At 40.8% G+C, this 12934-nt stretch overlaps 1 protein-coding gene across 5 annotated transcripts in view; it reads left to right on the forward strand.

Annotated features, from left to right (window-relative positions):
* The window catches only part of VTCN1 (V-set domain containing T cell activation inhibitor 1), an 81572-nt gene that overhangs the window by 20433 nt on the left and 48205 nt on the right, over positions 1-12934 (forward strand). The window lies entirely within an intron of this gene.

A 12934-nucleotide genomic window follows, 5' to 3' on the forward strand; every position in this document is an offset into this window, starting at 1 on the left:
TGTCTAAGACAGAGAATGGAATTGTTGGATGGGGGTAGATTCAGAGAGAGTACAATGAGACAGTGACTTGGCCAAGAATAAATACTCAGTATTCCACTTTTTTCACCCCACTGGTTCACTTACTAGAATTTTTTCCACAAGAGATTCTTTAACCGGGTTTTGTATCATTCACGCACTACTTAGTGGTCATCATTATGAACTATCTGTGGAGTGACTAGGCATTTTGACATCATAATAGAGATCTGGTCATCTAAAAAAAAAAAAAACTAGCAGCTGTTAATTGTGGGTAGGAATTATTGTAATACTTGGGGCAGTGGAAGAGGAGAGCTGAAAGGTGGGGTTGGTGTTTTTCTATGACAGCACAGAGTTAATTTGAGTGATTAGGTATATGTGTTGTTGTTGTTCTTAGGTACCATAAAGTTGGTTCTGACTCATAGCGACCCTATGCATAACAGAATGAAACACTGCCTGGTCCTGCGCCATCCTTACAATCATTGTTATGCTTGAGCTCGTTGTTGCAGCCAGTGTGTCAATCCACCTTGTTGAGGGTCTTCCTCTTTGCTGCTGACCCTGTACTTTGCCAAGCATGATGTTCTTCTCTAGGTACTGATCCCTCCTGACAACGCATCCAAAGTATATAAGACGCGGTCTCGCCATCCTTGCTTCTAAAGAGCTTTCCAGTTGTACCTCTTCCAAGACAGATTTGTTCGTTCTTTTGGCAGCCCATGGTATACTCAATATTCTTCTCCAACACCACAATTCAAAGGCGCCAATTTATCTTCGGTCTTCCTTATTCTTTGTCCAGCTTTCACATGCATATGATGCGATTGAAAATACCATGGCTTGGGTTAGGCGCATCTTAGTCTTCAAGGTGACATCTTCACTTTTTAATACTTTAAAGAGGACCTTCGCAGCAGATTTACCCAAAGCAATGCGTCATTTGATTTCTTGACTGCTGCTTCCATGGCTGTTGATCGTGGATCCAAGTAAATGAAATCCTTGACAACTTCAATCTTTTCTCTGTTTATCATGATGTTCCTTATTAATTCAGTTGTGAGGATTTTTGTTTTCTTTATGTTGAGGTGCGATCCATACTGACAGCTGTGGTTTTTGATCTTCATTAGTGTTTCAAGTCCTCTTCACTTTCAGCCAGCAAGATTGTGTCACCTGCATAACGCAGGTTGTTAACGAGTGTTCTTCCCATCCTGATGCCCCGTTCTTCTTCATATAGTCCAGCTTCTTGGATTATTTGCTCAGCATACAGATTGAATAGGTATGGTGAGAGGATACAACCCCAACGCACATCTTTTCTGACTTTAAACCAATCAATATCCCCTTGTCCTGTCTGAACAACTGCCTCTTGATCTATGTAAACGTTCCTCAAGAGCACAAATAAGTGTTCTGGAATTCCCATTCTTCACAATGTTATCCATAATTTGTTATGATCCACAGAGTCGAATGCCTTTGCATAGTCAGTAAAACACAGGTAAACATCCTCTGGTGTTCTCTGCTTTCAGCCAGGATCCATCTGACATCAGCAATGATATCCCTGGTTCCACGTCCTCTTCTGACACCAACCTGAATTTCTGGCAGCTCCCTGTTGATATACTGTTATAGCCGTTTTTAAATGATCTTCAGCAAAATTTTGCTTGTGTGTGATGTTAATGATATTGTTCTATAATTTCCACATTCGGTTGGATCACCTTTCTTGGGAATAGGCATAAATGTGGATCTCTTCCAGTCAGTTGGCCAGGATGCTGTCTTCCATATTTCTTGGCATAGAGGAGTGAGCACCTCCAGCGCTGCATCCATTAGTTCAAACATCTCAATTAATATTTCATCAATTCCTGAAGCCTTGTTTTTCACCAATGCCTTCAGAGCAGCTTGGACTTTAGTACCATCGATTCCTGATCATATGCTTCCTCTTGAAATGGTTGAACATTGACTAATTTTTTTTGGCATAATGACTCTGTGTATCTTCTTTTGATGCTTCCTGCATGTGGGGGTAAATGATGCAGTTGTATCTGGGTGGGGTCTAAATGACACTTAAATGGGGCCTTGATATTTTTGTGCCCTTGCAGTGGGAGGCTCTGCCCACAGTGAGGGTACCTACAAAAGAAATTCCTGGACTCCCAAGGGCCTTGCTACAAACTCATAATTACCAAAAAGAGTAAGAAAAGGTCTCTTTAATTTCTCATCATGAAATTGGAAATAAAGCCTTTGACTTGGGCTCTTTTAAAGGGTAAGCATTAATAAGCCCTAAACAGGCTGTTATCTTTCAGATTCTCACATTTCATTTGTCCTCTATCCATAAAAGTCAAATTAACTTGATAATTGATCCCGAGTGCTCTGAGAGTGTCTTAGTTTCCTAGAGCTGCCATAACAAGATTTCACAAGCTGCGTGGCTTAGAAGAACAGAAATTTATCGTCTTACAGTTTTGGAGGCCAGCGATCTGAAATCAGGGTGTCAGCCATGTTGATTCCTTCTGAGAGCTCTAAGAGACAATCTGTTCCATGCTTCTCTCCTAGCTTCTGTTGACAGTGAAAAATTCTTGATGTTCCTTGGCTTGTAATGCATCTTAACATCGCCATCGTCTCTCTGTCTCTGTGTATTTTCTCCTTTTTTATGAGGATACCAGTCATATAGGATTAGAACCTTGGTGGCACAGTGGTTAAAGTGCTCAGCTGCTCACAAAAATTCAACAATTTGAACCCAACAGCTGCTCCACAGAAGAAAGATGTGGCAGTCTGCCTCCATAAAGATTACAGCTTGGAAACCCTATGCAGCATTTCTACTCTGTCCTATAGGGTCACTACAAGTTGGAATCAACTCGATAGTAACGGGTTTTGGTCATATAGGATTAGGACTCACCCTACGCCAGTAGGACCTCATGTTAACCTAACTGATAACATCTTCAAAGACCCTATTTCCAAACAGGGTCATATTCACAGGTACAGGGTTTACACTTCAACATATCTTTTGGGGGCACAAAATTTGGTTCACAACAGAAGGCAATGGGAGAGTGGTAGTGTGGACATTGTTACTTCTATTCAGCTGCACAATAGATAGAAAGGAAATGAAATTTGGAACGAGAAAGGCCTGGATTGACTTCCCTTTCCAAATTTATTGTCCGATCCTATGCCAATCACTTAGTTTCCCTGAACTTTACTTTCTTCATTTGCTAAAATGAAGACAATAAATGAACCTCTCACAACTGCCATGAAGATCAAAGGCAATAAGGTGGAAAGGACAATCATGGCAGTGCCATTGATGGCAGCATGAGGCTCTTTACCATTATCAGACAAATTTGTATCTTTAATTGAGAAGCTTCCCTGGCCCATTGCAATAAGATAACTTAGAAAAAGCACCAAGACCCACATATGCTAGACTTTAAAATAGACAGCAGTCTTAAAAGCAATGGTCATACATGCCCCACTGTTCACTTCCCTTCTGGCTCAGCTTTCAGAGCAGCTGTTTGTATCAGGATGTAGCTTGAAACTTTGGATCTTCTGGCCAGGAACTTATGTCACTTCTGGGTTTGGCCTTCTTACAGTATCACTTTGCAATCCTACAACCTCATAGATGTTTTCTCCCATATAGAGCTCCTATGCAAGCCAACACTCTTCTAAAAGTTCTGCATACATTATTAGTTTATTTAACAAATATTTATTGAACACCTACTGTGTATCTAAGGAGCCCTGGTGGCACAATGGTTAAAGTGATCAACTGCTAACTGAAAGGCCGGTGGTTCAAAACCACCAGCAGCTCCACAGAAGAAAGATGTGGCAGTCTGCTTCCATAGAGATTTACAGCCTTGAAAACCCTTCAAGGTCACTATGAGTCAGAATCAACTTGATGGCAGTGGGTTTGGGACTGTGTATCTGGCACCATAATTCCTAGGATTACTGAACAAGATATAGATCCTACCATCATTTAGAATACAGAGTAGTAGGGAAGACGGATAAACACACAATTACAATACGAGAAGTGCCACCACAGGTAAGTTTCAGAATGCTTTGGAATCACTTCTAATCCAGTATTGGTGGCGGTGATAGTGGTGAGGTAGATAGAGAAACCTTCTGGAAGAACTGGCTTCTAATCTGAGTGGAAACTAGCCAAGCAAGGAGAAGTGAAAAGAATATCCAGGCAAAGGGAAAACCCTATCAGGTGAGGTGGAGATGAGAAGAGGAAAGCAGAATTTATAGATGAAGAGATAAGCATGAGGCAAATATAATCTCAACAACTGAATCAGGGGAGTTTTATCCTCCCCATGTTGTAGCTGAGTTAATTAAGGCTTAGAATGATATAAGAAGGAGAAAGGGAATGGTTAGGAGGATCATTAGAAGATATGCAAAACCAGCAGATGAAATTAAATCACTTTTGAGAACGATTTTCAAATGAGCAAAGAGAGCAAATAGCTCTAGAAGATGAGGTGAGGAGGTCATTGTAATGACCTAATGTAAGAACTAGAACCATAAAACTCTTAGAAGAAAACATAGGGTTTAAAACTTCGAGTCCTTGTTTTTGAAAATCAATGTTTAGATATGACACCAAAAGCATAAGCAACAAAAGAAAAAATAGATAAAATGGACTTCATTAAAACTAAAAACTTTTACAGGGGAGGTCAGCACAATTGGACTAAACCAAAAGCAAAGAAGTGTCCTGAATAAACTGGATGCTTTGAAGGCCAGCATAGCAGGGACAGGGGTCTGGGGACCATGGTTTCAGAGGACAGCTAAGTCAATTGGTATAATAAAATCTATAAGGAAACATTCTGCATCCCACTTTGAAGAGTGGCGTCTGGGGTCCTAAATGTTAGCAAGCAGCCATCTAAGATGCACCAATTGGTTGCGACCCACCTGGATCAAAGGAGAATGAAGAACACCAAGGACACAAGGCAATTACGAGCCCAAGAGACAGAAAGGGCCACATGAACCAGCGACTACATCATCCTGAGACCGGAAGAACTAGATGGTGCCTGGCTACAACTGATGACTGCCCTGACAGGGAACACAACAGAGAACCCCTGAGGGAACAGGAGAGCAGTGGGATGCAGACCCCAAATTCTCGTATGACCAGACTTAATGGTCTGACTGAGACTAGAAGGACCCCAGTGGTCATGGCCCCCAGACCTTCTGTTGGCCCAGGACAGGAACCATTCCCGAAGCCAACTATTCAGACAGGGATTGGACTGGACAATGGGTTGGAGAGGGTTGCTGGTGAGGAGTGAGCTTCTTGGATCAGGTGGACACTTGAGACTATGTTGGCATCTCCTGCCTGGAGGGGAGATGAGAGGGTGGAGGGGGTTAGAAGCTGGCGAAATGGACACAAAAAGAAAGAGTGGAGGGAGAGAGCAGGCTGTCTCATTAGGGGGAGAGTAATTGGGAGCGTGTAGCAAGGTGTATATGGGTTTTTGTGTGAGAAACTGACTTGATTTCTAAACTTTCACTTAAAGCACAATAAAAATTATTAAAAAAAAAAAAAGAAGAAAAAAATTAAAAACTTTTGTACATCAAAGAACTTTACCAACAAAATGAAGAGACAACCTATTGAATGGGAGAAAATATCTGAGGGCCATATGTCTGATAAAAGTTTAATACACAGAATATATAAAGAACTCCTACAACTTAACAACAAAAAGACAAACAACCCAATTAAAAAAAAAGGGTAAAGGACTTGAATAGACATTTCTCAAAAAAAAGATGTACAAATGGCCAGTAAGCATATGAAAAGATGTTCAACATCATTACTCATTAGGGAAATGTATATCACAACTACAAAGAGATACCACTTCACCCCCATTAGAATGGTTATTATCAGAAAAACTGAAAATAAGAAATGTTGGTGAGGATATGGAGAAATTGGAACCCTTGCTCATTGCTGGTAGGAATGTAAAATGATACAGCCAATGTGAAAAACAGTCTGGTGCTTCCTCAAAAAGTTAAACATGGAATTACCATACGACCCAGCAAGTCCACTCCTAAGCATATACCCAAAAGACTTGAAAGCAGGGACTCAAACAAATACTTTTATGTCACTATTCATTGCAGCATTATTCACAATAGCCAAAAAAGGTGGAGTAACCCAAGTGTCTATCAACAGGTGAATGGGTAAACAAAATGTGGTATATACATACGCAGGGTGGTGGATCACTTTTGTGTAGCCTTACTAGCCATGGTATTCTAACTCCCACTCAAGTGATTGGGTGGGGCCACCAAAGGAATTGGTCAGTTTTGCCATTATGCTAGGGTTGAGGTGAGCCATCCCAGAGGTAGGAAAGAGAAGACCCCATCACCACCAAAGAAGAATAGCCAGGAGCCAGTATGTGCTTTGGACCTGGGATTCCTGTGCTGAGAAGCTCCTGGAAGTGGAGACCGAGAGAGAGGGCGAGCTGTGACCCTGAAGACACTGAGAAGTGGTGGCAGGAGAGACCCAGCAGCAGGAAACGGCAGTGGGCTTCCTGGCCCATTGAATGAAAAAGCTGAGTGCCTATGGTCAGAGGCCTGGGGCCAGGGAGAGGCGTGCCTGCAAACATGGCTGAGAAAAGGCTGTCCTGATGGAAGAACTGTATCCTTGAGTGTTCCTGAGCCTGAATTGTAACCACCATTTCCCTAATAAACTCCATAATCGTGAGTATGGTCTGTGAGTTCTGTGTGGCCATTGCAATGAATTCTCAAACCCAGCAGAGAAGTAGAGAGTGCCATGAGAGAGACAGTTGGTGTCAGAGTTGGTAAAAAATGGTGGAGAGAGAAGGCATGTCTGACCTTCGCTTCATAGGAATCAGTTTTGGGCTGTTGATCTTGATTCTCCTTCACCCTTGTGAAGTTAGAGGAGGTCAGACAGTGCCCCCATGCCATTTTTACAACATAGAATGGAATATTATTCAGTCATAAAGAGAAATGAAGTTCTGATGCACACTGTGACATGGATGAACCTTAAAAACATTATGCTAAGTGAAGTAAGTCAGACACAAAAAGACAAATATTGGTATGAACCCACTTATATGAAATATCTAGAATAGGCAAATGCACAGAGACAGAAGTTTGTTAGTAGTTATCCATGAATGGGAGGAAGAGGGAGTTGTTTCTTAAGGAGTACTAAGTTTCTGTTTGAAATGATGAAAACCTTTTGGAAATCTATAATGGTGATGGTTGTATCGAGGCTCAAGGTTCAAAAGGACATCTGAAGGCAAACGGCCTGGGTGGTCACCTAATTCCACGGATCCCAGAAATCTGGATTCCAGAAGACCCTGGCTCTGTTAAGACCCTGGCTCTTTTATGTAGCCAGGAAGGGCTCTTTTGTTGTAAAGTGATCCCCTAAAACTGCTGTGCTTAGGCTTTAGAATAAACTAAAACTTCAAAAACTTTAGGATACAACCGTTATGGATTGAATTGTATCCCCCCAAGAATGTGTGTCAACTTGGTTAGGCCATAATTCCCAGTTATGTGTGATTGTTCACCATTTTGTCATCTGATGGGATTTTCCTATGTGTTGTAAATCCTACCTCTATGATGTTAATGAGGCAGGATTAGAGGCAGTTATGCTAATGAGGCAGGACTCAATCTGCAAGATTAAGTTGTATATTGAGTACATCTCTTTGGAGATATAAAAGAGAGCAGAGAGACAAGGGCACCTCATTACTACAAAGCAAGAAGAGCCAGGAGCGTGCATTCTTTGGACCTCAGATCCCTGCGTTGAAAAGCTCCTTAGACCAGGGGAAGATTAATGATGAGGACCCTCTCCCAGAACCACAGACAGAGAAAGCTTTCACCTGGAGCTGTACCCTGAATTTGGACTTCTAGCCTCCTAAACTGTGAGAGAATAAATTTCTCTTTGTTAAAGCTATCCACTTGTGGTATTTCTGTTACAGCAGCACTAGATGACTAAGACAACAACCAAACTTTGAAAAAAAAAAGATAAATTCTAGCTATGTTTCCCTCTATTTCTAGGTTGACAATTTCTAATAGACAAATTACTAGATCAATGAAATTCTCGACTTTTATAGATTTAACAAATAAATCTAGTATCCTAAACCAACAAATAAATCTATTATACTATAGATTTATACTAATACTAACCCCAAGTATCCTACTTATTCTAATAAATGCATGGTCTGAATGCAAATGCTGATTTTTCTAAGGCAGTAAGTATGGTACCTACAAAAGCATCTGTTTAATATCCTGCTAGCTTCACAGTTCTCTACCCTTAAGGCTAATACAATCGTAAAGAAGTGAGTTGCAACATGGTGGCTTTTTTTAGTATTTCCAAAAGGGGTCAAACTGTGAAGGAAGTGTTCAGTTTATGGGAAAATCCTGGAGGCTCTTAGTGCTGCTCACCTGGGCTCCCTGGAACAGAGGTGGCTCTCTAATCATTGCCTGAGGCCGTTTGTGAGCAGCACACGGAGTTCTGAAGAACATGTTGGCTCACTTAAATGAAGAAAAACAAGTTATGGAGTCGCTATGAGTCAGAATCAACTGACAGCAATGGGTTTTCTGGTTTGGTATAATTTCTGGCACCCATTCACTTGGGCATGGGCTCTTACTATGACAGCTCTACTGAAAATACAAACCAGTGACCCAGGAAGCTGTTTTAAGTTAACAGCTTTGCGGGAGCATCAAACTAAAAGATACCTGTTCACCTACCATTTAAAGAGAGTCAGGTTAAACTTAAAAAAAAAATAAAGTTTATTTTACAAAAGTAATATCAGGTTAGTATGGAAAATTTGAAAACACAGAAAAGTACAAAAAAAAAAAAATCTATGTAATCCCTAACCCAGAGATAACCACCATCAATATGTCCTTTCAGTCTTTTATCTCTGCATATATATTTAATAAATGGCATTGCATGGTACATATTATTTTAGAAACTGCTTATAACTTAGTTTTGTGAATATTTTCTCAGGCAAATAAATATTTTATGATAGGAGTTTTTTTACTACCGCGTAAGTAATATTGCTTCATTTGATGCACCTTAATTCACTTAATTCCCTATTGTTGGACATGTAGGTGCTTCCAATCATTTGCCCATGATTATTACACTAATTATAATCAACACAGCAACATCCCTATAAACGCATCCTGTTGATTCCTTAAAATGAATTCCTAGAGGGTGGATTTCCTGGATCACAGCTGGTTGTGCACATTGTAAGTCTTCTGATGTTGTTGTTAGTTGCCTTCAAGTCAATTCCAGTTCATGGCAATCCATGTGTGCAGAGAACCGCTCCATAGGGTTTTCAAGGCTGTGAACTTTCAGAGGCAGATCACCAGGCCTGTCCTCCCAGGCACCTCTGGGTGGGTCTGAACTGCCAACCTTTCTGCTAGTGGTTGAATGCTTAACCGTTTGAGTCATGCAGAGACTCTTCCCTCTCCCCACCCTGAAGTTTGCACTAATTGACACTCGTACCAGCCATCTAGATTTCCCAAAACAATATTTCTACTTAAGCCTCTGTACAGGGCCAGTACTAAGCCCTAACAACATTTTAGAGGCAAAAAGGACAAATTTTATATCTAATTATTCACCTTTCATTTCCATGTCTCTTCCCATTTTTGAAATTTCCTTCTTCTGTGTTAGGTTTTTTCTTCTTAATTAGCCATCCAAACCTACTCTAATTAGTTACTCTAAAGTAACTAATAAACTTATGTATACTCAGTTTCAGTGAGTAATGAGATAGAATATTATACTACACACTTTAATCAGGAGGAGCCCTGGTGGCACATTGGTTAAGAGCTCAGCTGCAGTTTGAATCCACCAGCTGCTCCTTGGAAACCCTATGGGGCAGTTCTACTGTCCTATAGGGACACTATGAATTGGATGGGCTTGATGGCAAAGAGGCTTTTTTGTTTGTTGTTTGTTCTAAATGATCAGGAATTTTTATTATAAATTTATATTATAGAGTTTCACTTTATTATCAAGCTAAAAATGAGACTTATTTGAGGTGGAGAGAGGCCACCACTGCCAGTGCCCCAGAGGTAGTAAAACAGAGGCTAGTTGTTCTTTTAACCCCTAAAGTTGCCTTTGTCAAGTCTCTTTTTGTGGCCAGGAAAAACAAATACTCACAGCCTATCCCTTCTCTACCCAGTTCTCAGGAAAATCCTGGTGTTTTCTGCTAAGCCTCCATGTTCTCTTAACTCACAGTTACGCGTTCAATGGAGCATCATGCAAAGACTGTAAAAGGTACAAGAGAAAGGAGAGAGGACAGGGGCTTTGTTGGCGAGGGAGAAGCAAATAGCTTTACTTTACAGCAGCAGGAGAGGCTAAGAGAGAGAAGAGATTGGGGAATGGATCTCAGAGAAAGTTCTGGGGAAATTTTAAGAAGGGAAAAGTTTGGAGACCTAAATAAAGGGATAAAATTGAGAAAGGGGATTTTTCTAAAAGGAAGTTTTGCTTTGCATTATCTATATAATGCCATTTGACGTTTTCCTGGAAAGCCATTCATTTCAATTAAACTCTTCTGCTGGGTTGCTATTTTCTTGGCTATGACTTTGCTAGAAACTGGACCACAAGATAACTAGGCTTTATATGGGTTACAATAAGATCATGTCTCTGGGGCTAGAAAACAATTTTCTACTTATTTATAATAATTAAGAGCTGGTTTCTAAATGTGTATTTCTATTTAGTTGCTAGTTTTAACCATTCACATAAAACCTGCTCCAAAGTATGATTTAAGGAGGTGTAACTCTGAAATAGGAATATGAATTTCAATTCAGTTGGGCTGTCTCATAGACATATTTTGGTATAGTAAAAGAATATGTTACAAAATCAGGTCAGCTCAGTTCAACATTTATTAAGTACTTAGGCTGAGTTAGGAAGAGGTCATGAGCCAAGAATGCAGGCAGCCTCTGTTGTTGTTGTTAGGTGCCATCAAATTGGTTCCGACTCATAGTGACCCTGTGGGACAGAGTACAACCGCCCCATAGGGTTTCCAAGAAGCAGCTGGTGGATTTGAACTGCTGACCTTTGGTTTAGCAGCTGAGCTCTCAACCGCTATGCCGCCAGGGCTCCAGGCTATCAAAAGGTCCACAGTTCAAATCTACGAGCCACCCCTTGGAAACCCTATGGGGCAGTTCCACTCTGTCCTCCTATAGGGTTGCTATGAGTCAGAATCCACTCGATGGCAACAGGTTTGGTTTTTGTTTTGTTCTGTTTTTCAGGATGAGTTATATACTATGTCTGATACTTAGAGAAATAAATGGGAGTGATACATTGATCCAGCATGACCAGTAGAGTCTAAGCAAAGCAAATTTTTTTTTTCATCTTCCTCTGTCCTTTTAAAGAGTATTCACCAGGAAAATACATGATGAAACTTGCCTCTGATGAAAACTGGGCCTCTCCTTCAGCTGCCTGAAGCCCCCTCAACCCCTGATTCCCTGCAGGTCCACTTTTCAAACACCTCTCACTGCTTAAGTCCCCTGTCATAAGTAGTAGTCCTATTGATGATGACTCAATATGGCTCTAGGTTATCTGACCTGCTGGAAAACTCATACTCTCCCTGCCTTGTAAATGAGTAGTGACTTCTCAGTGCAGTTCTTCTGTTTTCTTTTCCTCTCTGTGTGACCTGTTCTAGACCCCATTAATTTTCTCAAGCATGATTTAGTCTCTGGTCAGTGGAGTTCCAAACCCGACCCCAGCTCATTACCCACTGCTGTTGAGTCGATTCCAACTCATAGCAGCCCTCTAGGACAGAGTAGAATTGCCCCATAGGGTTTCCAATGAGCGCCTGGTGGATTCCAACTGCCGAACTTTTTGGTTAGCAGCCATGGCTCTTAACCACTATGCTACCAGGGTTTGGGGAACACATAACAAGTTCTTCAAGTTAAGCTTTGAGTGTTGGGAGAGTATGTTCTAAAATCACAGAAAAAAAAAACTCCAAAAAATAATCTTCACAAATCCTCCCTCCTTACTCTGAACCTTTTTATATCTTTGATCTGATGGAGGTGTGTAAGAAATATGGAAGCGGTTATCAAAAATTCCCTTTTAACTCTGCATATTGGTATGGTACTCACATTGGTATGCAGCATCTACTGCATTTTAGAACGTCAATTGAAACTTTAAACTTAACGCAAAAATGAAAAGATACGGTCTCTGTTCTTGAGAAATTTAGAGGAGGCAAAAGGAGACACACATATAAACAGAAATTTTCAATACGATGTGACAAGTGTCATGATAGGGAAATGCACAGGGCACAATGAGGACAAAGAGACAGTTTCTGAGAATACTGCCACTAGTTTCCCTAAAAATAATCTAGAAGGAAGGCCATACGCTAAAGAATGAGAAGTCCGCGTGCCTTACAAGTGAGCTGAAAGGATGTAGTATCTTCTTAGGAACTCCATGATTCAGAACAAATGCTATTGATTTGTCCACCAGTTATTCAAGTGCCCAGGGCAATAACTGAATTACAGATTCTTGGTAATACTGTATAGACAGTTAAAGCAGACATAAAAAGGATTCTTTTCCAAGGGTTTGAATGGAGGCCCAGGAATCTTGGCAGCCAAATGTAAAAATAGAAAGCCTTTCTGAATTTGCCCTAAGGTACTCTAAAAATCTGCTCTAAGCTCTGGGGCCTGGGTGATTCACCTGTGTGTAACTATAACACTCCTGGCTTTACTGACATCAGTAACTATGTAGAGAATATTGGGACAAACAGGTCCCAGACATTTTAAGTGGAGAATGAGAATAAAGAATGCTCGGCATTCTATCTCCTATCCAATTCTTTCTTTTTCTTTGCAATAGTTTGTTTCACTTTTTCAGGCCTCCAGCCCAGGGCATTAAAAATATCTTGAGGAAAATGCTGAAAAATTGTAAGAATGAGCTTTCTCCTCTGATAAAACTAAGTCAGGGAAGAGGAAGCTGTGACCATTTAGGGCCCTGACTGAAGTTTATGCTGCTGAGTCCAGGATCCTAAAGATGTTTCATCTGACTGCCAAATAGGTACAA

Source organism: Elephas maximus, chromosome 3 (genome assembly GCF_024166365.1).
Source record: "Elephas maximus indicus isolate mEleMax1 chromosome 3, mEleMax1 primary haplotype, whole genome shotgun sequence".
NCBI classification, from domain to species: Eukaryota; Metazoa; Chordata; class Mammalia; order Proboscidea; family Elephantidae; genus Elephas; species Elephas maximus.